This window comes from Hyla sarda, unplaced genomic scaffold (assembly GCF_029499605.1).
Source record: "Hyla sarda isolate aHylSar1 unplaced genomic scaffold, aHylSar1.hap1 scaffold_523, whole genome shotgun sequence".
Taxonomy (NCBI): domain Eukaryota; kingdom Metazoa; phylum Chordata; class Amphibia; order Anura; family Hylidae; genus Hyla; species Hyla sarda.
In genome coordinates, this window is record NW_026610534.1 from 211,525 (window position 1) to 234,009 (window position 22,485).

Sequence of the window (22,485 nt, forward strand, 5' to 3'; positions counted from 1 at the left end):
AGCAAACCGGCACACAGGCCTCTGCGGCTTCCAGCTCTGGCTTGCCCCAAGTTGAATGGGGGAGATTCGTCAAAACCTGCGCAGAGAAAAAGCGGAGCAGTTGCCCGTAGCAACCGATCACATTGCTTCTTTTCATTTTTTATTTGCTACCTTTTTGAAACTGGAAGAAGCCATCTCATTGGATGCTTACGGGCAATGGGCCAACTTTTCCCCCAAAACAGGTTTTCGTAAATCTCCCCCCCCCCCCGATATTCGGGAAAGTGCCTTCCCAGGCTGGGCCAGAGGAGAAAGTGTAAAGAAACATCGCAACCTGTCTACAGCACCCGGTATTCCCAGGAGGTCAACCATCCCAGTACTGTCCGAGCCCGACCCTGCTTGGCTTCCGAGATCAGACGAGATCGGGCATACCCAGGGTGGTGTGGCCGGTAGACACTGGCTGGCCCCACTCTGTCGCACAAGCAGCTTTCCTCCAGGCCGCGGACCGTTGCGCAAAGGGCTGGACAGCAGGTAGCGCACCCCTGCGTACATTGCAGGTGAGCCCTGGGGACGTGCAGGGACTCAAGCTGATAGGACTGTAGGAGCATATCCCGTACTGTGACGTCACATAAACAACACAAGGGAGAAAGGCCATAAAAAAAGAAGAAAAGAAGCAAATGTGCAGCTAAGAAAGTGAATGTAAAAAAGGCATAGGGGAGACTGACCCCTGCTGGTTGAAGTGAGAAAAAGCAAAAAGCCTACAGCACCTGGTATTCCCAGGCGGTCTCCCATCCAAGTACTAACCAGGCCCGACCCTGCTTAGCTTCCGAGATCAGACGAGATCGGGCGTGTTCAGGGTGGTGTGGCCGTAGGCAGAGACGAGCCTCTCATTTGCAGCTCTTCTACTCTGCAGCCTGCCTGCCTGCTGCTCAGCACTGGGCCTGCTTCCTGCCCCCCTCCTTTCCACGCACTCAGCCCAGCTCCAAGGCTGCTTCAGCTCACTGGCTCTATGGCTTACGTACACAAACTGCTTTGCACAGGGAGCCCTTGCTCGGGCTGGCCCCTTCAGCCTCAGCCTGCTCAAAGCCTGGCCATTTCCTGGCTGGGCTGCTTTTAACTCTTATATTTACACATGCCTGGCTGCAGGGGCAATGAGCTTTTCTGGCCGGGACATGGAGCTGGATGGACGGATTGTGTGCTGACAGTAGCAAGCAGCAAACCGGCACACAGGCCTCTGCGGCTTCCAGCTCTGGCTTGCCCCAAGTTGAATGGGGGAGATTCGTCAAAACCTGCGCAGAGAAAAAGCGGAGCAGTTGCCCGTAGCAACCGATCACATTGCTTCTTTTCATTTTTTATTAGCTACCTTTTTGAAACTGGAAGAAGCCATCTCATTGGATGCTTACGGGCAATGGGCCAACTTTTCCCCCAAAACAGGTTTTCGTAAATCTCCCCCCCCCCCCGATATTCGGGAAAGTGCCTTCCCAGGCTGGGCCAGAGGAGAAAGTGTAAAGAAACATCGCAACCTGTCTACAGCACCCGGTATTCCCAGGAGGTCAACCATCCCAGTACTGTCCGAGCCCGACCCTGCTTGGCTTCCGAGATCAGACGAGATCGGGCATACCCAGGGTGGTGTGGCCGGTAGACACTGGCTGGCCCCACTCTGTCGCACAAGCAGCTTTCCTCCAGGCCGCGGACCGTTGCGCAAAGGGCTGGACAGCAGGTAGCGCACCCCTGCGTACATTGCAGGTGAGCCCTGGGGACGTGCAGGGACTCAAGCTGATAGGACTGTAGGAGCATATCCCGTACTGTGACGTCACATAAACAACACAAGGGAGAAAGGCCATAAAAAAAGAAGAAAAGAAGCAAATGTGCAGCTAAGAAAGTGAATGTAAAAAAGGCATAGGGGAGACTGACCCCTGCTGGTTGAAGTGAGAAAAAGCAAAAAGCCTACAGCACCTGGTATTCCCAGGCGGTCTCCCATCCAAGTACTAACCAGGCCCGACCCTGCTTAGCTTCCGAGATCAGACGAGATCGGGCGTGTTCAGGGTGGTGTGGCCGTAGGCAGAGACGAGCCTCTCATTTGCAGCTCTTCTACTCTGCAGCCTGCCTGCCTGCTGCTCAGCACTGGGCCTGCTTCCTGCCCCCCTCCTTTCCACGCACTCAGCCCAGCTCCAAGGCTGCTTCAGCTCACTGGCTCTATGGCTTACGTACACAAACTGCTTTGCACAGGGAGCCCTTGCTCGGGCTGGCCCCTTCAGCCTCAGCCTGCTCAAAGCCTGGCCATTTCCTGGCTGGGCTGCTTTTAACTCTTATATTTACACATGCCTGGCTGCAGGGGCAATGAGCTTTTCTGGCCGGGACACGGAGCTGGATGGACGGATTGTGTGCTGACAGTAGCAAGCAGCAAACCGGCACACAGGCCTCTGCGGCTTCCAGCTCTGGCTTGCCCCAAGTTGAATGGGGGAGATTCGTCAAAACCTGCGCAGAGAAAAAGCGGAGCAGTTGCCCGTAGCAACCGATCACATTGCTTCTTTTCATTTTTTATTTGCTACCTTTTTGAAACTGGAAGAAGCCATCTCATTGGATGCTTACGGGCAATGGGCCAACTTTTCCCCAAAACAGGTTTTCGTAAATCTCCCCCCCCCCCCCGATATTCGGGAAAGTGCCTTCCCAGGCTGGGCCAGAGGAGAAAGTGTAAAGAAACATCGCAACCTGTCTACAGCACCCGGTATTCCCAGGAGGTCAACCATCCCAGTACTGTCCGAGCCCGACCCTGCTTGGCTTCCGAGATCAGACGAGATCGGGCATACCCAGGGTGGTGTGGCCGGTAGACACTGGCTGGCCCCACTCTGTCGCACAAGCAGCTTTCCTCCAGGCCGCGGACCGTTGCGCAAAGGGCTGGACAGCAGGTAGCGCACCCCTGCGTACATTGCAGGTGAGCCCTGGGGACGTGCAGGGACTCAAGCTGATAGGACTGTAGGAGCATATCCCGTACTGTGACGTCACATAAACAACACAAGGGAGAAAGGCCATAAAAAAAGAAGAAAAGAAGCAAATGTGCAGCTAAGAAAGTGAATGTAAAAAAGGCATAGGGGAGACTGACCCCTGCTGGTTGAAGTGAGAAAAAGCAAAAAGCCTACAGCACCTGGTATTCCCAGGCGGTCTCCCATCCAAGTACTAACCAGGCCCGACCCTGCTTAGCTTCCGAGATCAGACGAGATCGGGCGTGTTCAGGGTGGTGTGGCCGTAGGCAGAGACGAGCCTCTCATTTGCAGCTCTTCTACTCTGCAGCCTGCCTGCCTGCTGCTCAGCACTGGGCCTGCTTCCTGCCCCCCTCCTTTCCACGCACTCAGCCCAGCTCCAAGGCTGCTTCAGCTCACTGGCTCTATGGCTTACGTACACAAACTGCTTTGCACAGGGAGCCCTTGCTCGGGCTGGCCCCTTCAGCCTCAGCCTGCTCAAAGCCTGGCCATTTCCTGGCTGGGCTGCTTTTAACTCTTATATTTACACATGCCTGGCTGCAGGGGCAATGAGCTTTTCTGGCCGGGACATGGAGCTGGATGGACGGATTGTGTGCTGACAGTAGCAAGCAGCAAACCGGCACACAGGCCTCTGCGGCTTCCAGCTCTGGCTTGCCCCAAGTTGAATGGGGGAGATTCGTCAAAACCTGCGCAGAGAAAAAGCGGAGCAGTTGCCCGTAGCAACCGATCACATTGCTTCTTTTCATTTTTTATTAGCTACCTTTTTGAAACTGGAAGAAGCCATCTCATTGGATGCTTACGGGCAATGGGCCAACTTTTCCCCCAAAACAGGTTTTCGTAAATCTCCCCCCCCCCCCGATATTCGGGAAAGTGCCTTCCCAGGCTGGGCCAGAGGAGAAAGTGTAAAGAAACATCGCAACCTGTCTACAGCACCCGGTATTCCCAGGAGGTCAACCATCCCAGTACTGTCCGAGCCCGACCCTGCTTGGCTTCCGAGATCAGACGAGATCGGGCATACCCAGGGTGGTGTGGCCGGTAGACACTGGCTGGCCCCACTCTGTCGCACAAGCAGCTTTCCTCCAGGCCGCGGACCGTTGCGCAAAGGGCTGGACAGCAGGTAGCGCACCCCTGCGTACATTGCAGGTGAGCCCTGGGGACGTGCAGGGACTCAAGCTGATAGGACTGTAGGAGCATATCCCGTACTGTGACGTCACATAAACAACACAAGGGAGAAAGGCCATAAAAAAAGAAGAAAAGAAGCAAATGTGCAGCTAAGAAAGTGAATGTAAAAAAGGCATAGGGGAGACTGACCCCTGCTGGTTGAAGTGAGAAAAAGCAAAAAGCCTACAGCACCTGGTATTCCCAGGCGGTCTCCCATCCAAGTACTAACCAGGCCCGACCCTGCTTAGCTTCCGAGATCAGACGAGATCGGGCGTGTTCAGGGTGGTGTGGCCGTAGGCAGAGACGAGCCTCTCATTTGCAGCTCTTCTACTCTGCAGCCTGCCTGCCTGCTGCTCAGCACTGGGCCTGCTTCCTGCCCCCCTCCTTTCCACGCACTCAGCCCAGCTCCAAGGCTGCTTCAGCTCACTGGCTCTATGGCTTACGTACACAAACTGCTTTGCACAGGGAGCCCTTGCTCGGGCTGGCCCCTTCAGCCTCAGCCTGCTCAAAGCCTGGCCATTTCCTGGCTGGGCTGCTTTTAACTCTTATATTTACACATGCCTGGCTGCAGGGGCAATGAGCTTTTCTGGCCGGGACACGGAGCTGGATGGACGGATTGTGTGCTGACAGTAGCAAGCAGCAAACCGGCACACAGGCCTCTGCGGCTTCCAGCTCTGGCTTGCCCCAAGTTGAATGGGGGAGATTCGTCAAAACCTGCGCAGAGAAAAAGCGGAGCAGTTGCCCGTAGCAACCGATCACATTGCTTCTTTTCATTTTTTATTTGCTACCTTTTTGAAACTGGAAGAAGCCATCTCATTGGATGCTTACGGGCAATGGGCCAACTTTTCCCCCAAAACAGGTTTTCGTAAATCTCCCCCCCCCCCCCGATATTCGGGAAAGTGCCTTCCCAGGCTGGGCCAGAGGAGAAAGTGTAAAGAAACATCGCAACCTGTCTACAGCACCCGGTATTCCCAGGAGGTCAACCATCCCAGTACTGTCCGAGCCCGACCCTGCTTGGCTTCCGAGATCAGACGAGATCGGGCATACCCAGGGTGGTGTGGCCGGTAGACACTGGCTGGCCCCACTCTGTCGCACAAGCAGCTTTCCTCCAGGCCGCGGACCGTTGCGCAAAGGGCTGGACAGCAGGTAGCGCACCCCTGCGTACATTGCAGGTGAGCCCTGGGGACGTGCAGGGACTCAAGCTGATAGGACTGTAGGAGCATATCCCGTACTGTGACGTCACATAAACAACACAAGGGAGAAAGGCCATAAAAAAAGAAGAAAAGAAGCAAATGTGCAGCTAAGAAAGTGAATGTAAAAAAGGCATAGGGGAGACTGACCCCTGCTGGTTGAAGTGAGAAAAAGCAAAAAGCCTACAGCACCTGGTATTCCCAGGCGGTCTCCCATCCAAGTACTAACCAGGCCCGACCCTGCTTAGCTTCCGAGATCAGACGAGATCGGGCGTGTTCAGGGTGGTGTGGCCGTAGGCAGAGACGAGCCTCTCATTTGCAGCTCTTCTACTCTGCAGCCTGCCTGCCTGCTGCTCAGCACTGGGCCTGCTTCCTGCCCCCCTCCTTTCCACGCACTCAGCCCAGCTCCAAGGCTGCTTCAGCTCACTGGCTCTATGGCTTACGTACACAAACTGCTTTGCACAGGGAGCCCTTGCTCGGGCTGGCCCCTTCAGCCTCAGCCTGCTCAAAGCCTGGCCATTTCCTGGCTGGGCTGCTTTTAACTCTTATATTTACACATGCCTGGCTGCAGGGGCAATGAGCTTTTCTGGCCGGGACATGGAGCTGGATGGACGGATTGTGTGCTGACAGTAGCAAGCAGCAAACCGGCACACAGGCCTCTGCGGCTTCCAGCTCTGGCTTGCCCCAAGTTGAATGGGGGAGATTCGTCAAAACCTGCGCAGAGAAAAAGCGGAGCAGTTGCCCGTAGCAACCGATCACATTGCTTCTTTTCATTTTTTATTAGCTACCTTTTTGAAACTGGAAGAAGCCATCTCATTGGATGCTTACGGGCAATGGGCCAACTTTTCCCCCAAAACAGGTTTTCGTAAATCTCCCCCCCCCCCCGATATTCGGGAAAGTGCCTTCCCAGGCTGGGCCAGAGGAGAAAGTGTAAAGAAACATCGCAACCTGTCTACAGCACCCGGTATTCCCAGGAGGTCAACCATCCCAGTACTGTCCGAGCCCGACCCTGCTTGGCTTCCGAGATCAGACGAGATCGGGCATACCCAGGGTGGTGTGGCCGGTAGACACTGGCTGGCCCCACTCTGTCGCACAAGCAGCTTTCCTCCAGGCCGCGGACCGTTGCGCAAAGGGCTGGACAGCAGGTAGCGCACCCCTGCGTACATTGCAGGTGAGCCCTGGGGACGTGCAGGGACTCAAGCTGATAGGACTGTAGGAGCATATCCCGTACTGTGACGTCACATAAACAACACAAGGGAGAAAGGCCATAAAAAAAGAAGAAAAGAAGCAAATGTGCAGCTAAGAAAGTGAATGTAAAAAAGGCATAGGGGAGACTGACCCCTGCTGGTTGAAGTGAGAAAAAGCAAAAAGCCTACAGCACCTGGTATTCCCAGGCGGTCTCCCATCCAAGTACTAACCAGGCCCGACCCTGCTTAGCTTCCGAGATCAGACGAGATCGGGCGTGTTCAGGGTGGTGTGGCCGTAGGCAGAGACGAGCCTCTCATTTGCAGCTCTTCTACTCTGCAGCCTGCCTGCCTGCTGCTCAGCACTGGGCCTGCTTCCTGCCCCCCTCCTTTCCACGCACTCAGCCCAGCTCCAAGGCTGCTTCAGCTCACTGGCTCTATGGCTTACGTACACAAACTGCTTTGCACAGGGAGCCCTTGCTCGGGCTGGCCCCTTCAGCCTCAGCCTGCTCAAAGCCTGGCCATTTCCTGGCTGGGCTGCTTTTAACTCTTATATTTACACATGCCTGGCTGCAGGGGCAATGAGCTTTTCTGGCCGGGACATGGAGCTGGATGGACGGATTGTGTGCTGACAGTAGCAAGCAGCAAACCGGCACACAGGCCTCTGCGGCTTCCAGCTCTGGCTTGCCCCAAGTTGAATGGGGGAGATTCGTCAAAACCTGCGCAGAGAAAAAGCGGAGCAGTTGCCCGTAGCAACCGATCACATTGCTTCTTTTCATTTTTTATTAGCTACCTTTTTGAAACTGGAAGAAGCCATCTCATTGGATGCTTACGGGCAATGGGCCAACTTTTCCCCCAAAACAGGTTTTCGTAAATCTCCCCCCCCCCCCCCCCCGGATATTCGGGAAAGTGCCTTCCCAGGCTGGGCCAGAGGAGAAAGTGTAAAGAAACATCGCAACCTGTCTACAGCACCCGGTATTCCCAGGAGGTCAACCATCCCAGTACTGTCCGAGCCCGACCCTGCTTGGCTTCCGAGATCAGACGAGATCGGGCATACCCAGGGTGGTGTGGCCGGTAGACACTGGCTGGCCCCACTCTGTCGCACAAGCAGCTTTCCTCCAGGCCGCGGACCGTTGCGCAAAGGGCTGGACAGCAGGTAGCGCACCCCTGCGTACATTGCAGGTGAGCCTGGGGACGTGCAGGGACTCAAGCTGATAGGACTGTAGGAGCATATCCCGTACTGTGACGTCAATAAACAACACAAGGGAGAAAGGCCATAAAAAAAGAAGAAAAGAAGCAAATGTGCAGCTAAGAAAGTGAATGTAAAAAAGGCATAGGGGAGACTGACCCCTGCTGGTTGAAGTGAGAAAAAGCAAAAAGCCTACAGCACCTGGTATTCCCAGGCGGTCTCCCATCCAAGTACTAACCAGGCCCGACCCTGCTTAGCTTCCGAGATCAGACGAGATCGGGCGTGTTCAGGGTGGTGTGGCCGTAGGCAGAGACGAGCCTCTCATTTGCAGCTCTTCTACTCTGCAGCCTGCCTGCCTGCTGCTCAGCACTGGGCCTGCTTCCTGCCCCCCTCCTTTCCACGCACTCAGCCCAGCTCCAAGGCTGCTTCAGCTCACTGGCTCTATGGCTTACGTACACAAACTGCTTTGCACAGGGAGCCCTTGCTCGGGCTGGCCCCTTCAGCCTCAGCCTGCTCAAAGCCTGGCCATTTCCTGGCTGGGCTGCTTTTAACTCTTATATTTACACATGCCTGGCTGCAGGGGCAATGAGCTTTTCTGGCCGGGACATGGAGCTGGATGGACGGATTGTGTGCTGACAGTAGCAAGCAGCAAACCGGCACACAGGCCTCTGCGGCTTCCAGCTCTGGCTTGCCCCAAGTTGAATGGGGGAGATTCGTCAAAACCTGCGCAGAGAAAAAGCGGAGCAGTTGCCCGTAGCAACCGATCACATTGCTTCTTTTCATTTGCTACCTTTTTGAAACTGGAAGAAGCCATCTCATTGGATGCTTACGGGCAATGGGCCAACTTTTCCCCCAAAACAGGTTTTCGTAAATCTCCCCCCCCCCCCCCCCCGGATATTCGGGAAAGTGCCTTCCCAGGCTGGGCCAGAGGAGAAAGTGTAAAGAAACATCGCAACCTGTCTACAGCACCCGGTATTCCCAGGAGGTCAACCATCCCAGTACTGTCCGAGCCCGACCCTGCTTGGCTTCCGAGATCAGACGAGATCGGGCATACCCAGGGTGGTGTGGCCGGTAGACACTGGCTGGCCCCACTCTGTCGCACAAGCAGCTTTCCTCCAGGCCGCGGACCGTTGCGCAAAGGGCTGGACAGCAGGTAGCGCACCCCTGCGTACATTGCAGGTGAGCCCTGGGGACGTGCAGGGACTCAAGCTGATAGGACTGTAGGAGCATATCCCGTACTGTGACGTCACATAAACAACACAAGGGAGAAAGGCCATAAAAAAAGAAGAAAAGAAGCAAATGTGCAGCTAAGAAAGTGAATGTAAAAAAGGCATAGGGGAGACTGACCCCTGCTGGTTGAAGTGAGAAAAAGCAAAAAGCCTACAGCACCTGGTATTCCCAGGCGGTCTCCCATCCAAGTACTAACCAGGCCCGACCCTGCTTAGCTTCCGAGATCAGATGAGATCGGGCGTGTTCAGGGTGGTGTGGCCGTAGGCAGAGACGAGCCTCTCATTTGCAGCTCTTCTACTCTGCAGCCTGCCTGCCTGCCTGCCTGCTGCTCAGCACTGGGCCTGCTTCCTGCCCCCCTCCTTTCCACGCACTCAGCCCAGCTCCAAGGCTGCTTCAGCTCACTGGCTCTATGGCTTACGTACACAAACTGCTTTGCACAGGGAGCCCTTGCTCGGGCTGGCCCCTTCAGCCTCAGCCTGCTCAAAGCCTGGCCATTTCCTGGCTGGGCTGCTTTTAACTCTTATATTTACACATGCCTGGCTGCAGGGGCAATGAGCTTTTCTGGCCGGGACACGGAGCTGGATGGACGGATTGTGTGCTGACAGTAGCAAGCAGCAAACCGGCACACAGGCCTCTGCGGCTTCCAGCTCTGGCTTGCCCCAAGTTGAATGGGGGAGATTCGTCAAAACCTGCGCAGAGAAAAAGCGGAGCAGTTGCCCGTAGCAACCGATCACATTGCTTCTTTTCATTTTTTATTTGCTACCTTTTTGAAACTGGAAGAAGCCATCTCATTGGATGCTTACGGGCAATGGGCCAACTTTTCCCCCAAAACAGGTTTTCGTAAATCTCCCCCCCCCCCCCCGATATTCGGGAAAGTGCCTTCCCAGGCTGGGCCAGAGGAGAAAGTGTAAAGAAACATCGCAACCTGTCTACAGCACCCGGTATTCCCAGGAGGTCAACCATCCCAGTACTGTCCGAGCCCGACCCTGCTTGGCTTCCGAGATCAGACGAGATCGGGCATACCCAGGGTGGTGTGGCCGGTAGACACTGGCTGGCCCCACTCTGTCGCACAAGCAGCTTTCCTCCAGGCCGCGGACCGTTGCGCAAAGGGCTGGACAGCAGGTAGCGCACCCCTGCGTACATTGCAGGTGAGCCCTGGGGACGTGCAGGGACTCAAGCTGATAGGACTGTAGGAGCATATCCCGTACTGTGACGTCACATAAACAACACAAGGGAGAAAGGCCATAAAAAAAGAAGAAAAGAAGCAAATGTGCAGCTAAGAAAGTGAATGTAAAAAAGGCATAGGGGAGACTGACCCCTGCTGGTTGAAGTGAGAAAAAGCAAAAAGCCTACAGCACCTGGTATTCCCAGGCGGTCTCCCATCCAAGTACTAACCAGGCCCGACCCTGCTTAGCTTCCGAGATCAGACGAGATCGGGCGTGTTCAGGGTGGTGTGGCCGTAGGCAGAGACGAGCCTCTCATTTGCAGCTCTTCTACTCTGCAGCCTGCCTGCCTGCCTGCCTGCCTGCTGCTCAGCACTGGGCCTGCTTCCTGCCCCCCTCCTTTCCACGCACTCAGCCCAGCTCCAAGGCTGCTTCAGCTCACTGGCTCTATGGCTTACGTACACAAACTGCTTTGCACAGGGAGCCCTTGCTCGGGCTGGCCCCTTCAGCCTCAGCCTGCTCAAAGCCTGGCCATTTCCTGGCTGGGCTGCTTTTAACTCTTATATTTACACATGCCTGGCTGCAGGGGCAATGAGCTTTTCTGGCCGGGACATGGAGCTGGATGGACGGATTGTGTGCTGACAGTAGCAAGCAGCAAACCGGCACACAGGCCTCTGCGGCTTCCAGCTCTGGCTTGCCCCAAGTTGAATGGGGGAGATTCGTCAAAACCTGCGCAGAGAAAAAGCGGAGCAGTTGCCCGTAGCAACCGATCACATTGCTTCTTTTCATTTGCTACCTTTTTGAAACTGGAAGAAGCCATCTCATTGGATGCTTACGGGCAATGGGCCAACTTTTCCCCCAAAACAGGTTTTCGTAAATCTCCCCCCCCCCCCCCCCCGGATATTCGGGAAAGTGCCTTCCCAGGCTGGGCCAGAGGAGAAAGTGTAAAGAAACATCGCAACCTGTCTACAGCACCCGGTATTCCCAGGAGGTCAACCATCCCAGTACTGTCCGAGCCCGACCCTGCTTGGCTTCCGAGATCAGACGAGATCGGGCATACCCAGGGTGGTGTGGCCGGTAGACACTGGCTGGCCCCACTCTGTCGCACAAGCAGCTTTCCTCCAGGCCGCGGACCGTTGCGCAAAGGGCTGGACAGCAGGTAGCGCACCCCTGCGTACATTGCAGGTGAGCCCTGGGGACGTGCAGGGACTCAAGCTGATAGGACTGTAGGAGCATATCCCGTACTGTGACGTCACATAAACAACACAAGGGAGAAAGGCCATAAAAAAAGAAGAAAAGAAGCAAATGTGCAGCTAAGAAAGTGAATGTAAAAAAGGCATAGGGGAGACTGACCCCTGCTGGTTGAAGTGAGAAAAAGCAAAAAGCCTACAGCACCTGGTATTCCCAGGCGGTCTCCCATCCAAGTACTAACCAGGCCCGACCCTGCTTAGCTTCCGAGATCAGATGAGATCGGGCGTGTTCAGGGTGGTGTGGCCGTAGGCAGAGACGAGCCTCTCATTTGCAGCTCTTCTACTCTGCAGCCTGCCTGCCTGCCTGCCTGCTGCTCAGCACTGGGCCTGCTTCCTGCCCCCCTCCTTTCCACGCACTCAGCCCAGCTCCAAGGCTGCTTCAGCTCACTGGCTCTATGGCTTACGTACACAAACTGCTTTGCACAGGGAGCCCTTGCTCGGGCTGGCCCCTTCAGCCTCAGCCTGCTCAAAGCCTGGCCATTTCCTGGCTGGGCTGCTTTTAACTCTTATATTTACACATGCCTGGCTGCAGGGGCAATGAGCTTTTCTGGCCGGGACACGGAGCTGGATGGACGGATTGTGTGCTGACAGTAGCAAGCAGCAAACCGGCACACAGGCCTCTGCGGCTTCCAGCTCTGGCTTGCCCCAAGTTGAATGGGGGAGATTCGTCAAAACCTGCGCAGAGAAAAAGCGGAGCAGTTGCCCGTAGCAACCGATCACATTGCTTCTTTTCATTTTTTATTTGCTACCTTTTTGAAACTGGAAGAAGCCATCTCATTGGATGCTTACGGGCAATGGGCCAACTTTTCCCCCAAAACAGGTTTTCGTAAATCTCCCCCCCCCCCCCCGATATTCGGGAAAGTGCCTTCCCAGGCTGGGCCAGAGGAGAAAGTGTAAAGAAACATCGCAACCTGTCTACAGCACCCGGTATTCCCAGGAGGTCAACCATCCCAGTACTGTCCGAGCCCGACCCTGCTTGGCTTCCGAGATCAGACGAGATCGGGCATACCCAGGGTGGTGTGGCCGGTAGACACTGGCTGGCCCCACTCTGTCGCACAAGCAGCTTTCCTCCAGGCCGCGGACCGTTGCGCAAAGGGCTGGACAGCAGGTAGCGCACCCCTGCGTACATTGCAGGTGAGCCCTGGGGACGTGCAGGGACTCAAGCTGATAGGACTGTAGGAGCATATCCCGTACTGTGACGTCACATAAACAACACAAGGGAGAAAGGCCATAAAAAAAGAAGAAAAGAAGCAAATGTGCAGCTAAGAAAGTGAATGTAAAAAAGGCATAGGGGAGACTGACCCCTGCTGGTTGAAGTGAGAAAAAGCAAAAAGCCTACAGCACCTGGTATTCCCAGGCGGTCTCCCATCCAAGTACTAACCAGGCCCGACCCTGCTTAGCTTCCGAGATCAGACGAGATCGGGCGTGTTCAGGGTGGTGTGGCCGTAGGCAGAGACGAGCCTCTCATTTGCAGCTCTTCTACTCTGCAGCCTGCCTGCCTGCCTGCCTGCCTGCTGCTCAGCACTGGGCCTGCTTCCTGCCCCCCTCCTTTCCACGCACTCAGCCCAGCTCCAAGGCTGCTTCAGCTCACTGGCTCTATGGCTTACGTACACAAACTGCTTTGCACAGGGAGCCCTTGCTCGGGCTGGCCCCTTCAGCCTCAGCCTGCTCAAAGCCTGGCCATTTCCTGGCTGGGCTGCTTTTAACTCTTATATTTACACATGCCTGGCTGCAGGGGCAATGAGCTTTTCTGGCCGGGACACGGAGCTGGATGGACGGATTGTGTGCTGACAGTAGCAAGCAGCAAACCGGCACACAGGCCTCTGCGGCTTCCAGCTCTGGCTTGCCCCAAGTTGAATGGGGGAGATTCGTCAAAACCTGCGCAGAGAAAAAGCGGAGCAGTTGCCCGTAGCAACCGATCACATTGCTTCTTTTCATTTTTTATTTGCTACCTTTTTGAAACTGGAAGAAGCCATCTCATTGGATGCTTACGGGCAATGGGCCAACTTTTCCCCCAAAACAGGTTTTCGTAAATCTCCCCCCCCCCCCCCCCGATATTCGGGAAAGTGCCTTCCCAGGCTGGGCCAGAGGAGAAAGTGTAAAGAAACATCGCAACCTGTCTACAGCACCCGGTATTCCCAGGAGGTCAACCATCCCAGTACTGTCCGAGCCCGACCCTGCTTGGCTTCCGAGATCAGACGAGATCGGGCATACCCAGGGTGGTGTGGCCGGTAGACACTGGCTGGCCCCACTCTGTCGCACAAGCAGCTTTCCTCCAGGCCGCGGACCGTTGCGCAAAGGGCTGGACAGCAGGTAGCGCACCCCTGCGTACATTGCAGGTGAGCCCTGGGGACGTGCAGGGACTCAAGCTGATAGGACTGTAGGAGCATATCCCGTACTGTGACGTCACATAAACAACACAAGGGAGAAAGGCCATAAAAAAAGAAGAAAAGAAGCAAATGTGCAGCTAAGAAAGTGAATGTAAAAAAGGCATAGGGGAGACTGACCCCTGCTGGTTGAAGTGAGAAAAAGCAAAAAGCCTACAGCACCTGGTATTCCCAGGCGGTCTCCCATCCAAGTACTAACCAGGCCCGACCCTGCTTAGCTTCCGAGATCAGACGAGATCGGGCGTGTTCAGGGTGGTGTGGCCGTAGGCAGAGACGAGCCTCTCATTTGCAGCTCTTCTACTCTGCAGCCTGCCTGCCTGCCTGCCTGCTGCTCAGCACTGGGCCTGCTTCCTGCCCCCCTCCTTTCCACGCACTCAGCCCAGCTCCAAGGCTGCTTCAGCTCACTGGCTCTATGGCTTACGTACACAAACTGCTTTGCACAGGGAGCCCTTGCTCGGGCTGGCCCCTTCAGCCTCAGCCTGCTCAAAGCCTGGCCATTTCCTGGCTGGGCTGCTTTTAACTCTTATATTTACACATGCCTGGCTGCAGGGGCAATGAGCTTTTCTGGCCGGGACACGGAGCTGGATGGACGGATTGTGTGCTGACAGTAGCAAGCAGCAAACCGGCACACAGGCCTCTGCGGCTTCCAGCTCTGGCTTGCCCCAAGTTGAATGGGGGAGATTCGTCAAAACCTGCGCAGAGAAAAAGCGGAGCAGTTGCCCGTAGCAACCGATCACATTGCTTCTTTTCATTTTTTATTTGCTACCTTTTTGAAACTGGAAGAAGCCATCTCATTGGATGCTTACGGGCAATGGGCCAACTTTTCCCCCAAAACAGGTTTTCGTAAATCTCCCCCCCCCCCCCCCCCCGATATTCGGGAAAGTGCCTTCCCAGGCTGGGCCAGAGGAGAAAGTGTAAAGAAACATCGCAACCTGTCTACAGCACCCGGTATTCCCAGGAGGTCAACCATCCCAGTACTGTCCGAGCCCGACCCTGCTTGGCTTCCGAGATCAGACGAGATCGGGCATACCCAGGGTGGTGTGGCCGGTAGACACTGGCTGGCCCCACTCTGTCGCACAAGCAGCTTTCCTCCAGGCCGCGGACCGTTGCGCAAAGGGCTGGACAGCAGGTAGCGCACCCCTGCGTACATTGCAGGTGAGCCCTGGGGACGTGCAGGGACTCAAGCTGATAGGACTGTAGGAGCATATCCCGTACTGTGACGTCACATAAACAACACAAGGGAGAAAGGCCATAAAAAAAGAAGAAAAGAAGCAAATGTGCAGCTAAGAAAGTGAATGTAAAAAAGGCATAGGGGAGACTGACCCCTGCTGGTTGAAGTGAGAAAAAGCAAAAAGCCTACAGCACCTGGTATTCCCAGGCGGTCTCCCATCCAAGTACTAACCAGGCCCGACCCTGCTTAGCTTCCGAGATCAGATGAGATCGGGCGTGTTCAGGGTGGTGTGGCCGTAGGCAGAGACGAGCCTCTCATTTGCAGCTCTTCTACTCTGCAGCCTGCCTGCCTGCCTGCCTGCTGCTCAGCACTGGGCCTGCTTCCTGCCCCCCTCCTTTCCACGCACTCAGCCCAGCTCCAAGGCTGCTTCAGCTCACTGGCTCTATGGCTTACGTACACAAACTGCTTTGCACAGGGAGCCCTTGCTCGGGCTGGCCCCTTCAGCCTCAGCCTGCTCAAAGCCTGGCCATTTCCTGGCTGGGCTGCTTTTAACTCTTATATTTACACATGCCTGGCTGCAGGGGCAATGAGCTTTTCTGGCCGGGACACGGAGCTGGATGGACGGATTGTGTGCTGACAGTAGCAAGCAGCAAACCGGCACACAGGCCTCTGCGGCTTCCAGCTCTGGCTTGCCCCAAGTTGAATGGGGGAGATTCGTCAAAACCTGCGCAGAGAAAAAGCGGAGCAGTTGCCCGTAGCAACCGATCACATTGCTTCTTTTCATTTTTTATTTGCTACCTTTTTGAAACTGGAAGAAGCCATCTCATTGGATGCTTACGGGCAATGGGCCAACTTTTCCCCCAAAACAGGTTTTCGTAAATCTCCCCCCCCCCCCCCGATATTCGGGAAAGTGCCTTCCCAGGCTGGGCCAGAGGAGAAAGTGTAAAGAAACATCGCAACCTGTCTACAGCACCCGGTATTCCCAGGAGGTCAACCATCCCAGTACTGTCCGAGCCCGACCCTGCTTGGCTTCCGAGATCAGACGAGATCGGGCATACCCAGGGTGGTGTGGCCGGTAGACACTGGCTGGCCCCACTCTGTCGCACAAGCAGCTTTCCTCCAGGCCGCGGACCGTTGCGCAAAGGGCTGGACAGCAGGTAGCGCACCCCTGCGTACATTGCAGGTGAGCCCTGGGGACGTGCAGGGACTCAAGCTGATAGGACTGTAGGAGCATATCCCGTACTGTGACGTCACATAAACAACACAAGGGAGAAAGGCCATAAAAAAAGAAGAAAAGAAGCAAATGTGCAGCTAAGAAAGTGAATGTAAAAAAGGCATAGGGGAGACTGACCCCTGCTGGTTGAAGTGAGAAAAAGCAAAAAGCCTACAGCACCTGGTATTCCCAGGCGGTCTCCCATCCAAGTACTAACCAGGCCCGACCCTGCTTAGCTTCCGAGATCAGACGAGATCGGGCGTGTTCAGGGTGGTGTGGCCGTAGGCAGAGACGAGCCTCTCATTTGCAGCTCTTCTACTCTGCAGCCTGCCTGCCTGCCTGCCTGCTGCTCAGCACTGGGCCTGCTTCCTGCCCCCCTCCTTTCCACGCACTCAGCCCAGCTCCAAGGCTGCTTCAGCTCACTGGCTCTATGGCTTACGTACACAAACTGCTTTGCACAGGGAGCCCTTGCTCGGGCTGGCCCCTTCAGCCTCAGCCTGCTCAAAGCCTGGCCATTTCCTGGCTGGGCTGCTTTTAACTCTTATATTTACACATGCCTGGCTGCAGGGGCAATGAGCTTTTCTGGCCGGGACACGGAGCTGGATGGACGGATTGTGTGCTGACAGTAGCAAGCAGCAAACCGGCACACAGGCCTCTGCGGCTTCCAGCTCTGGCTTGCCCCAAGTTGAATGGGGGAGATTCGTCAAAACCTGCGCAGAGAAAAAGCGGAGCAGTTGCCCGTAGCAACCGATCACATTGCTTCTTTTCATTTTTTATTTGCTACCTTTTTGAAACTGGAAGAAGCCATCTCATTGGATGCTTACGGGCAATGGGCCAACTTTTCCCCCAAAACAGGTTTTCGTAAATCTCCCCCCCCCCCCCCCCCGATATTCGGGAAAGTGCCTTCCCAGGCTGGGCCAGAGGAGAAAGTGTAAAGAAACATCGCAACCTGTCTACAGCACCCGGTATTCCCAGGAGGTCAACCATCCCAGTACTGTCCGAGCCCGACCCTGCTTGGCTTCCGAGATCAGACGAGATCGGGCATACCCAGGGTGGTGTGGCCGGTAGACACTGGCTGGCCCCACTCTGTCGCACAAGCAGCTTTCCTCCAGGCCGCGGACCGTTGCGCAAAGGGCTGGACAGCAGGTAGCGCACCCCTGCGTACATTGCAGGTGAGCCCTGGGGACGTGCAGGGACTCAAGCTGATAGGACTGTAGGAGCATATCCCGTACTGTGACGTCACATAAACAACACAAGGGAGAAAGGCCATAAAAAAAGAAGAAAAGAAGCAAATGTGCAGCTAAGAAAGTGAATGTAAAAAAGGCATAGGGGAGACTGACCCCTGCTGGTTGAAGTGAGAAAAAGCAAAAAGCCTACAGCACCTGGTATTCCCAGGCGGTCTCCCATCCAAGTACTAACCAGGCCCGACCCTGCTTAGCTTCCGAGATCAGACGAGATCGGGCGTGTTCAGGGTGGTGTGGCCGTAGGCAGAGACGAGCCTCTCATTTGCAGCTCTTCTACTCTGCAGCCTGCCTGCCTGCTGCTCAGCACTGGGCCTGCTTCCTGCCCCCCTCCTTTCCACGCACTCAGCCCAGCTCCAAGGCTGCTTCAGCTCACTGGCTCTATGGCTTACGTACACAAACTGCTTTGCACAGGGAGCCCTTGCTCGGGCTGGCCCCTTCAGCCTCAGCCTGCTCAAAGCCTGGCCATTTCCTGGCTGGGCTGCTTTTAACTCTTATATTTACACATGCCTGGCTGCAGGGGCAATGAGCTTTTCTGGCCGGGACATGGAGCTGGATGGACGGATTGTGTGCTGACAGTAGCAAGCAGCAAACCGGCACACAGGCCTCTGCGGCTTCCAGCTCTGGCTTGCCCCAAGTTGAATGGGGGAGATTCGTCAAAACCTGCGCAGAGAAAAAGCGGAGCAGTTGCCCGTAGCAACCGATCACATTGCTTCTTTTCATTTTTTATTAGCTACCTTTTTGAAACTGGAAGAAGCCATCTCATTGGATGCTTACGGGCAATGGGCCAACTTTTCCCCCAAAACAGGTTTTCGTAAATCTCCCCCCCCCCCCCGATATTCGGGAAAGTGCCTTCCCAGGCTGGGCCAGAGGAGAAAGTGTAAAGAAACATCGCAACCTGTCTACAGCACCCGGTATTCCCAGGAGGTCAACCATCCCAGTACTGTCCGAGCCCGACCCTGCTTGGCTTCCGAGATCAGACGAGATCGGGCATACCCAGGGTGGTGTGGCCGGTAGACACTGGCTGGCCCCACTCTGTCGCACAAGCAGCTTTCCTCCAGGCCGCGGACCGTTGCGCAAAGGGCTGGACAGCAGGTAGCGCACCCCTGCGTACATTGCAGGTGAGCCCTGGGGACGTGCAGGGACTCAAGCTGATAGGACTGTAGGAGCATATCCCGTACTGTGACGTCACATAAACAACACAAGGGAGAAAGGCCATAAAAAAAGAAGAAAAGAAGCAAATGTGCAGCTAAGAAAGTGAATGTAAAAAAGGCATAGGGGAGACTGACCCCTGCTGGTTGAAGTGAGAAAAAGCAAAAAGCCTACAGCACCTGGTATTCCCAGGCGGTCTCCCATCCAAGTACTAACCAGGCCCGACCCTGCTTAGCTTCCGAGATCAGACGAGATCGGGCGTGTTCAGGGTGGTGTGGCCGTAGGCAGAGACGAGCCTCTCATTTGCAGCTCTTCTACTCTGCAGCCTGCCTGCCTGCTGCTCAGCACTGGGCCTGCTTCCTGCCCCCCTCCTTTCCACGCACTCAGCCCAGCTCCAAGGCTGCTTCAGCTCACTGGCTCTATGGCTTACGTACACAAACTGCTTTGCACAGGGAGCCCTTGCTCGGGCTGGCCCCTTCAGCCTCAGCCTGCTCAAAGCCTGGCCATTTCCTGGCTGGGCTGCTTTTAACTCTTATATTTACACATGCCTGGCTGCAGGGGCAATGAGCTTTTCTGGCCGGGACATGGAGCTGGATGGACGGATTGTGTGCTGACAGTAGCAAGCAGCAAACCGGCACACAGGCCTCTGCGGCTTCCAGCTCTGGCTTGCCCCAAGTTGAATGGGGGAGATTCGTCAAAACCTGCGCAGAGAAAAAGCGGAGCAGTTGCCCGTAGCAACCGATCACATTGCTTCTTTTCATTTTTTATTAGCTACCTTTTTGAAACTGGAAGAAGCCATCTCATTGGATGCTTACGGGCAATGGGCCAACTTTTCCCCCAAAACAGGTTTTCGTAAATCTCCCCCCCCCCCCCGATATTCGGGAAAGTGCCTTCCCAGGCTGGGCCAGAGGAGAAAGTGTAAAGAAACATCGCAACCTGTCTACAGCACCCGGTATTCCCAGGAGGTCAACCATCCCAGTACTGTCCGAGCCCGACCCTGCTTGGCTTCCGAGATCAGACGAGATCGGGCATACCCAGGGTGGTGTGGCCGGTAGACACTGGCTGGCCCCACTCTGTCGCACAAGCAGCTTTCCTCCAGGCCGCGGACCGTTGCGCAAAGGGCTGGACAGCAGGTAGCGCACCCCTGCGTACATTGCAGGTGAGCCCTGGGGACGTGCAGGGACTCAAGCTGATAGGACTGTAGGAGCATATCCCGTACTGTGACGTCACATAAACAACACAAGGGAGAAAGGCCATAAAAAAAGAAGAAAAGAAGCAAATGTGCAGCTAAGAAAGTGAATGTAAAAAAGGCATAGGGGAGACTGACCCCTGCTGGTTGAAGTGAGAAAAAGCAAAAAGCCTACAGCACCTGGTATTCCCAGGCGGTCTCCCATCCAAGTACTAACCAGGCCCGACCCTGCTTAGCTTCCGAGATCAGACGAGATCGGGCGTGTTCAGGGTGGTGTGGCCGTAGGCAGAGACGAGCCTCTCATTTGCAGCTCTTCTACTCTGCAGCCTGCCTGCCTGCTGCTCAGCACTGGGCCTGCTTCCTGCCCCCCTCCTTTCCACGCACTCAGCCCAGCTCCAAGGCTGCTTCAGCTCACTGGCTCTATGGCTTACGTACACAAACTGCTTTGCACAGGGAGCCCTTGCTCGGGCTGGCCCCTTCAGCCTCAGCCTGCTCAAAGCCTGGCCATTTCCTGGCTGGGCTGCTTTTAACTCTTATATTTACACATGCCTGGCTGCAGGGGCAATGAGCTTTTCTGGCCGGGACATGGAGCTGGATGGACGGATTGTGTGCTGACAGTAGCAAGCAGCAAACCGGCACACAGGCCTCTGCGGCTTCCAGCTCTGGCTTGCCCCAAGTTGAATGGGGGAGATTCGTCAAAACCTGCGCAGAGAAAAAGCGGAGCAGTTGCCCGTAGCAACCGATCACATTGCTTCTTTTCATTTTTTATTAGCTACCTTTTTGAAACTGGAAGAAGCCATCTCATTGGATGCTTACGGGCAATGGGCCAACTTTTCCCCCAAAACAGGTTTTCGTAAATCTCCCCCCCCCCCCCGATATTCGGGAAAGTGCCTTCCCAGGCTGGGCCAGAGGAGAAAGTGTAAAGAAACATCGCAACCTGTCTACAGCACCCGGTATTCCCAGGAGGTCAACCATCCCAGTACTGTCCGAGCCCGACCCTGCTTGGCTTCCGAGATCAGACGAGATCGGGCATACCCAGGGTGGTGTGGCCGGTAGACACTGGCTGGCCCCACTCTGTCGCACAAGCAGCTTTCCTCCAGGCCGCGGACCGTTGCGCAAAGGGCTGGACAGCAGGTAGCGCACCCCTGCGTACATTGCAGGTGAGCCCTGGGGACGTGCAGGGACTCAAGCTGATAGGACTGTAGGAGCATATCCCGTACTGTGACGTCACATAAACAACACAAGGGAGAAAGGCCATAAAAAAAGAAGAAAAGAAGCAAATGTGCAGCTAAGAAAGTGAATGTAAAAAAGGCATAGGGGAGACTGACCCCTGCTGGTTGAAGTGAGAAAAAGCAAAAAGCCTACAGCACCTGGTATTCCCAGGCGGTCTCCCATCCAAGTACTAACCAGGCCCGACCCTGCTTAGCTTCCGAGATCAGACGAGATCGGGCGTGTTCAGGGTGGTGTGGCCGTAGGCAGAGACGAGCCTCTCATTTGCAGCTCTTCTACTCTGCAGCCTGCCTGCCTGCTGCTCAGCACTGGGCCTGCTTCCTGCCCCCCTCCTTTCCACGCACTCAGCCCAGCTCCAAGGCTGCTTCAGCTCACTGGCTCTATGGCTTACGTACACAAACTGCTTTGCACAGGGAGCCCTTGCTCGGGCTGGCCCCTTCAGCCTCAGCCTGCTCAAAGCCTGGCCATTTCCTGGCTGGGCTGCTTTTAACTCTTATATTTACACATGCCTGGCTGCAGGGGCAATGAGCTTTTCTGGCCGGGACATGGAGCTGGATGGACGGATTGTGTGCTGACAGTAGCAAGCAGCAAACCGGCACACAGGCCTCTGCGGCTTCCAGCTCTGGCTTGCCCCAAGTTGAATGGGGGAGATTCGTCAAAACCTGCGCAGAGAAAAAGCGGAGCAGTTGCCCGTAGCAACCGATCACATTGCTTCTTTTCATTTGCTACCTTTTTGAAACTGGAAGAAGCCATCTCATTGGATGCTTACGGGCAATGGGCCAACTTTTCCCCCAAAACAGGTTTTCGTAAATCTCCCCCCCCCCCCCCCCCGGATATTCGGGAAAGTGCCTTCCCAGGCTGGGCCAGAGGAGAAAGTGTAAAGAAACATCGCAACCTGTCTACAGCACCCGGTATTCCCAGGAGGTCAACCATCCCAGTACTGTCCGAGCCCGACCCTGCTTGGCTTCCGAGATCAGACGAGATCGGGCATACCCAGGGTGGTGTGGCCGGTAGACACTGGCTGGCCCCACTCTGTCGCACAAGCAGCTTTCCTCCAGGCCGCGGACCGTTGCGCAAAGGGCTGGACAGCAGGTAGCGCACCCCTGCGTACATTGCAGGTGAGCCCTGGGGACGTGCAGGGACTCAAGCTGATAGGACTGTAGGAGCATATCCCGTACTGTGACGTCACATAAACAACACAAGGGAGAAAGGCCATAAAAAAAGAAGAAAAGAAGCAAATGTGCAGCTAAGAAAGTGAATGTAAAAAAGGCATAGGGGAGACTGACCCCTGCTGGTTGAAGTGAGAAAAAGCAAAAAGCCTACAGCACCTGGTATTCCCAGGCGGTCTCCCATCCAAGTACTAACCAGGCCCGACCCTGCTTAGCTTCCGAGATCAGATGAGATCGGGCGTGTTCAGGGTGGTGTGGCCGTAGGCAGAGACGAGCCTCTCATTTGCAGCTCTTCTACTCTGCAGCCTGCCTGCCTGCCTGCCTGCTGCTCAGCACTGGGCCTGCTTCCTGCCCCCCTCCTTTCCACGCACTCAGCCCAGCTCCAAGGCTGCTTCAGCTCACTGGCTCT

The 22,485-nt window shown here is 55.4% G+C and overlaps 19 non-coding genes and 19 pseudogenes across 19 annotated transcripts; all 38 read right to left on the minus strand.

Annotated features, from left to right (window-relative positions):
• Positions 1 to 311: 311 nt before the first annotated feature.
• LOC130338747 (5S ribosomal RNA) lies at positions 312 to 431 on the minus strand (annotated as a pseudogene).
• Positions 432 to 731: 300 nt separating this feature from the next.
• Positions 732 to 850, minus strand: LOC130338496 (5S ribosomal RNA). Its single transcript, XR_008879182.1, has one exon. It is a non-coding gene; the product is annotated as a 5S ribosomal RNA (ribosomal RNA).
• A 650-nt stretch (positions 851 to 1,500) lies between these two features.
• LOC130338748 (5S ribosomal RNA) lies at positions 1,501 to 1,620 on the minus strand (annotated as a pseudogene).
• Positions 1,621 to 1,920: 300 nt separating this feature from the next.
• Positions 1,921 to 2,039, minus strand: LOC130338497 (5S ribosomal RNA). Its single transcript, XR_008879183.1, has one exon. It is a non-coding gene; the product is annotated as a 5S ribosomal RNA (ribosomal RNA).
• Positions 2,040 to 2,689: 650 nt separating this feature from the next.
• Positions 2,690 to 2,809, minus strand: LOC130338750 (5S ribosomal RNA; annotated as a pseudogene).
• Positions 2,810 to 3,109: 300 nt separating this feature from the next.
• Positions 3,110 to 3,228, minus strand: LOC130338499 (5S ribosomal RNA). The gene has a single exon (XR_008879185.1). It is a non-coding gene; the product is annotated as a 5S ribosomal RNA (ribosomal RNA).
• Positions 3,229 to 3,878: 650 nt separating this feature from the next.
• On the minus strand, positions 3,879 to 3,998 carry LOC130338751 (5S ribosomal RNA; annotated as a pseudogene).
• Positions 3,999 to 4,298: 300 nt separating this feature from the next.
• On the minus strand, positions 4,299 to 4,417 carry LOC130338501 (5S ribosomal RNA). The gene has a single exon (XR_008879186.1). It is a non-coding gene; the product is annotated as a 5S ribosomal RNA (ribosomal RNA).
• Positions 4,418 to 5,068: 651 nt separating this feature from the next.
• Positions 5,069 to 5,188, minus strand: LOC130338752 (5S ribosomal RNA; annotated as a pseudogene).
• A 300-nt stretch (positions 5,189 to 5,488) lies between these two features.
• On the minus strand, positions 5,489 to 5,607 carry LOC130338502 (5S ribosomal RNA). The gene has a single exon (XR_008879187.1). It is a non-coding gene; the product is annotated as a 5S ribosomal RNA (ribosomal RNA).
• A 650-nt stretch (positions 5,608 to 6,257) lies between these two features.
• Positions 6,258 to 6,377, minus strand: LOC130338754 (5S ribosomal RNA; annotated as a pseudogene).
• Positions 6,378 to 6,677: 300 nt separating this feature from the next.
• On the minus strand, positions 6,678 to 6,796 carry LOC130338503 (5S ribosomal RNA). Its single transcript, XR_008879188.1, has one exon. It is a non-coding gene; the product is annotated as a 5S ribosomal RNA (ribosomal RNA).
• Positions 6,797 to 7,452: 656 nt separating this feature from the next.
• LOC130338755 (5S ribosomal RNA) lies at positions 7,453 to 7,572 on the minus strand (annotated as a pseudogene).
• A 298-nt stretch (positions 7,573 to 7,870) lies between these two features.
• LOC130338504 (5S ribosomal RNA) lies at positions 7,871 to 7,989 on the minus strand. Its single transcript, XR_008879189.1, has one exon. It is a non-coding gene; the product is annotated as a 5S ribosomal RNA (ribosomal RNA).
• A 649-nt stretch (positions 7,990 to 8,638) lies between these two features.
• LOC130338757 (5S ribosomal RNA) lies at positions 8,639 to 8,758 on the minus strand (annotated as a pseudogene).
• A 300-nt stretch (positions 8,759 to 9,058) lies between these two features.
• On the minus strand, positions 9,059 to 9,177 carry LOC130338572 (5S ribosomal RNA). Its single transcript, XR_008879251.1, has one exon. It is a non-coding gene; the product is annotated as a 5S ribosomal RNA (ribosomal RNA).
• Positions 9,178 to 9,837: 660 nt separating this feature from the next.
• LOC130338758 (5S ribosomal RNA) lies at positions 9,838 to 9,957 on the minus strand (annotated as a pseudogene).
• A 300-nt stretch (positions 9,958 to 10,257) lies between these two features.
• LOC130338506 (5S ribosomal RNA) lies at positions 10,258 to 10,376 on the minus strand. Its single transcript, XR_008879191.1, has one exon. It is a non-coding gene; the product is annotated as a 5S ribosomal RNA (ribosomal RNA).
• Positions 10,377 to 11,037: 661 nt separating this feature from the next.
• LOC130338759 (5S ribosomal RNA) lies at positions 11,038 to 11,157 on the minus strand (annotated as a pseudogene).
• A 300-nt stretch (positions 11,158 to 11,457) lies between these two features.
• On the minus strand, positions 11,458 to 11,576 carry LOC130338584 (5S ribosomal RNA). The gene has a single exon (XR_008879258.1). It is a non-coding gene; the product is annotated as a 5S ribosomal RNA (ribosomal RNA).
• A 660-nt stretch (positions 11,577 to 12,236) lies between these two features.
• LOC130338760 (5S ribosomal RNA) lies at positions 12,237 to 12,356 on the minus strand (annotated as a pseudogene).
• Positions 12,357 to 12,656: 300 nt separating this feature from the next.
• LOC130338507 (5S ribosomal RNA) lies at positions 12,657 to 12,775 on the minus strand. Its single transcript, XR_008879192.1, has one exon. It is a non-coding gene; the product is annotated as a 5S ribosomal RNA (ribosomal RNA).
• A 666-nt stretch (positions 12,776 to 13,441) lies between these two features.
• LOC130338761 (5S ribosomal RNA) lies at positions 13,442 to 13,561 on the minus strand (annotated as a pseudogene).
• Positions 13,562 to 13,861: 300 nt separating this feature from the next.
• Positions 13,862 to 13,980, minus strand: LOC130338508 (5S ribosomal RNA). Its single transcript, XR_008879193.1, has one exon. It is a non-coding gene; the product is annotated as a 5S ribosomal RNA (ribosomal RNA).
• A 664-nt stretch (positions 13,981 to 14,644) lies between these two features.
• On the minus strand, positions 14,645 to 14,764 carry LOC130338762 (5S ribosomal RNA; annotated as a pseudogene).
• A 300-nt stretch (positions 14,765 to 15,064) lies between these two features.
• Positions 15,065 to 15,183, minus strand: LOC130338596 (5S ribosomal RNA). Its single transcript, XR_008879259.1, has one exon. It is a non-coding gene; the product is annotated as a 5S ribosomal RNA (ribosomal RNA).
• A 660-nt stretch (positions 15,184 to 15,843) lies between these two features.
• Positions 15,844 to 15,963, minus strand: LOC130338763 (5S ribosomal RNA; annotated as a pseudogene).
• Positions 15,964 to 16,263: 300 nt separating this feature from the next.
• On the minus strand, positions 16,264 to 16,382 carry LOC130338509 (5S ribosomal RNA). Its single transcript, XR_008879194.1, has one exon. It is a non-coding gene; the product is annotated as a 5S ribosomal RNA (ribosomal RNA).
• Positions 16,383 to 17,045: 663 nt separating this feature from the next.
• On the minus strand, positions 17,046 to 17,165 carry LOC130338765 (5S ribosomal RNA; annotated as a pseudogene).
• A 300-nt stretch (positions 17,166 to 17,465) lies between these two features.
• On the minus strand, positions 17,466 to 17,584 carry LOC130338510 (5S ribosomal RNA). Its single transcript, XR_008879195.1, has one exon. It is a non-coding gene; the product is annotated as a 5S ribosomal RNA (ribosomal RNA).
• Positions 17,585 to 18,235: 651 nt separating this feature from the next.
• On the minus strand, positions 18,236 to 18,355 carry LOC130338766 (5S ribosomal RNA; annotated as a pseudogene).
• Positions 18,356 to 18,655: 300 nt separating this feature from the next.
• Positions 18,656 to 18,774, minus strand: LOC130338513 (5S ribosomal RNA). The gene has a single exon (XR_008879197.1). It is a non-coding gene; the product is annotated as a 5S ribosomal RNA (ribosomal RNA).
• Positions 18,775 to 19,425: 651 nt separating this feature from the next.
• LOC130338767 (5S ribosomal RNA) lies at positions 19,426 to 19,545 on the minus strand (annotated as a pseudogene).
• Positions 19,546 to 19,845: 300 nt separating this feature from the next.
• LOC130338514 (5S ribosomal RNA) lies at positions 19,846 to 19,964 on the minus strand. The gene has a single exon (XR_008879198.1). It is a non-coding gene; the product is annotated as a 5S ribosomal RNA (ribosomal RNA).
• A 651-nt stretch (positions 19,965 to 20,615) lies between these two features.
• Positions 20,616 to 20,735, minus strand: LOC130338769 (5S ribosomal RNA; annotated as a pseudogene).
• A 300-nt stretch (positions 20,736 to 21,035) lies between these two features.
• On the minus strand, positions 21,036 to 21,154 carry LOC130338515 (5S ribosomal RNA). The gene has a single exon (XR_008879199.1). It is a non-coding gene; the product is annotated as a 5S ribosomal RNA (ribosomal RNA).
• Positions 21,155 to 21,803: 649 nt separating this feature from the next.
• On the minus strand, positions 21,804 to 21,923 carry LOC130338770 (5S ribosomal RNA; annotated as a pseudogene).
• Positions 21,924 to 22,223: 300 nt separating this feature from the next.
• On the minus strand, positions 22,224 to 22,342 carry LOC130338608 (5S ribosomal RNA). The gene has a single exon (XR_008879260.1). It is a non-coding gene; the product is annotated as a 5S ribosomal RNA (ribosomal RNA).
• Between the last annotated feature and the right edge of the window lie 143 nt (positions 22,343 to 22,485).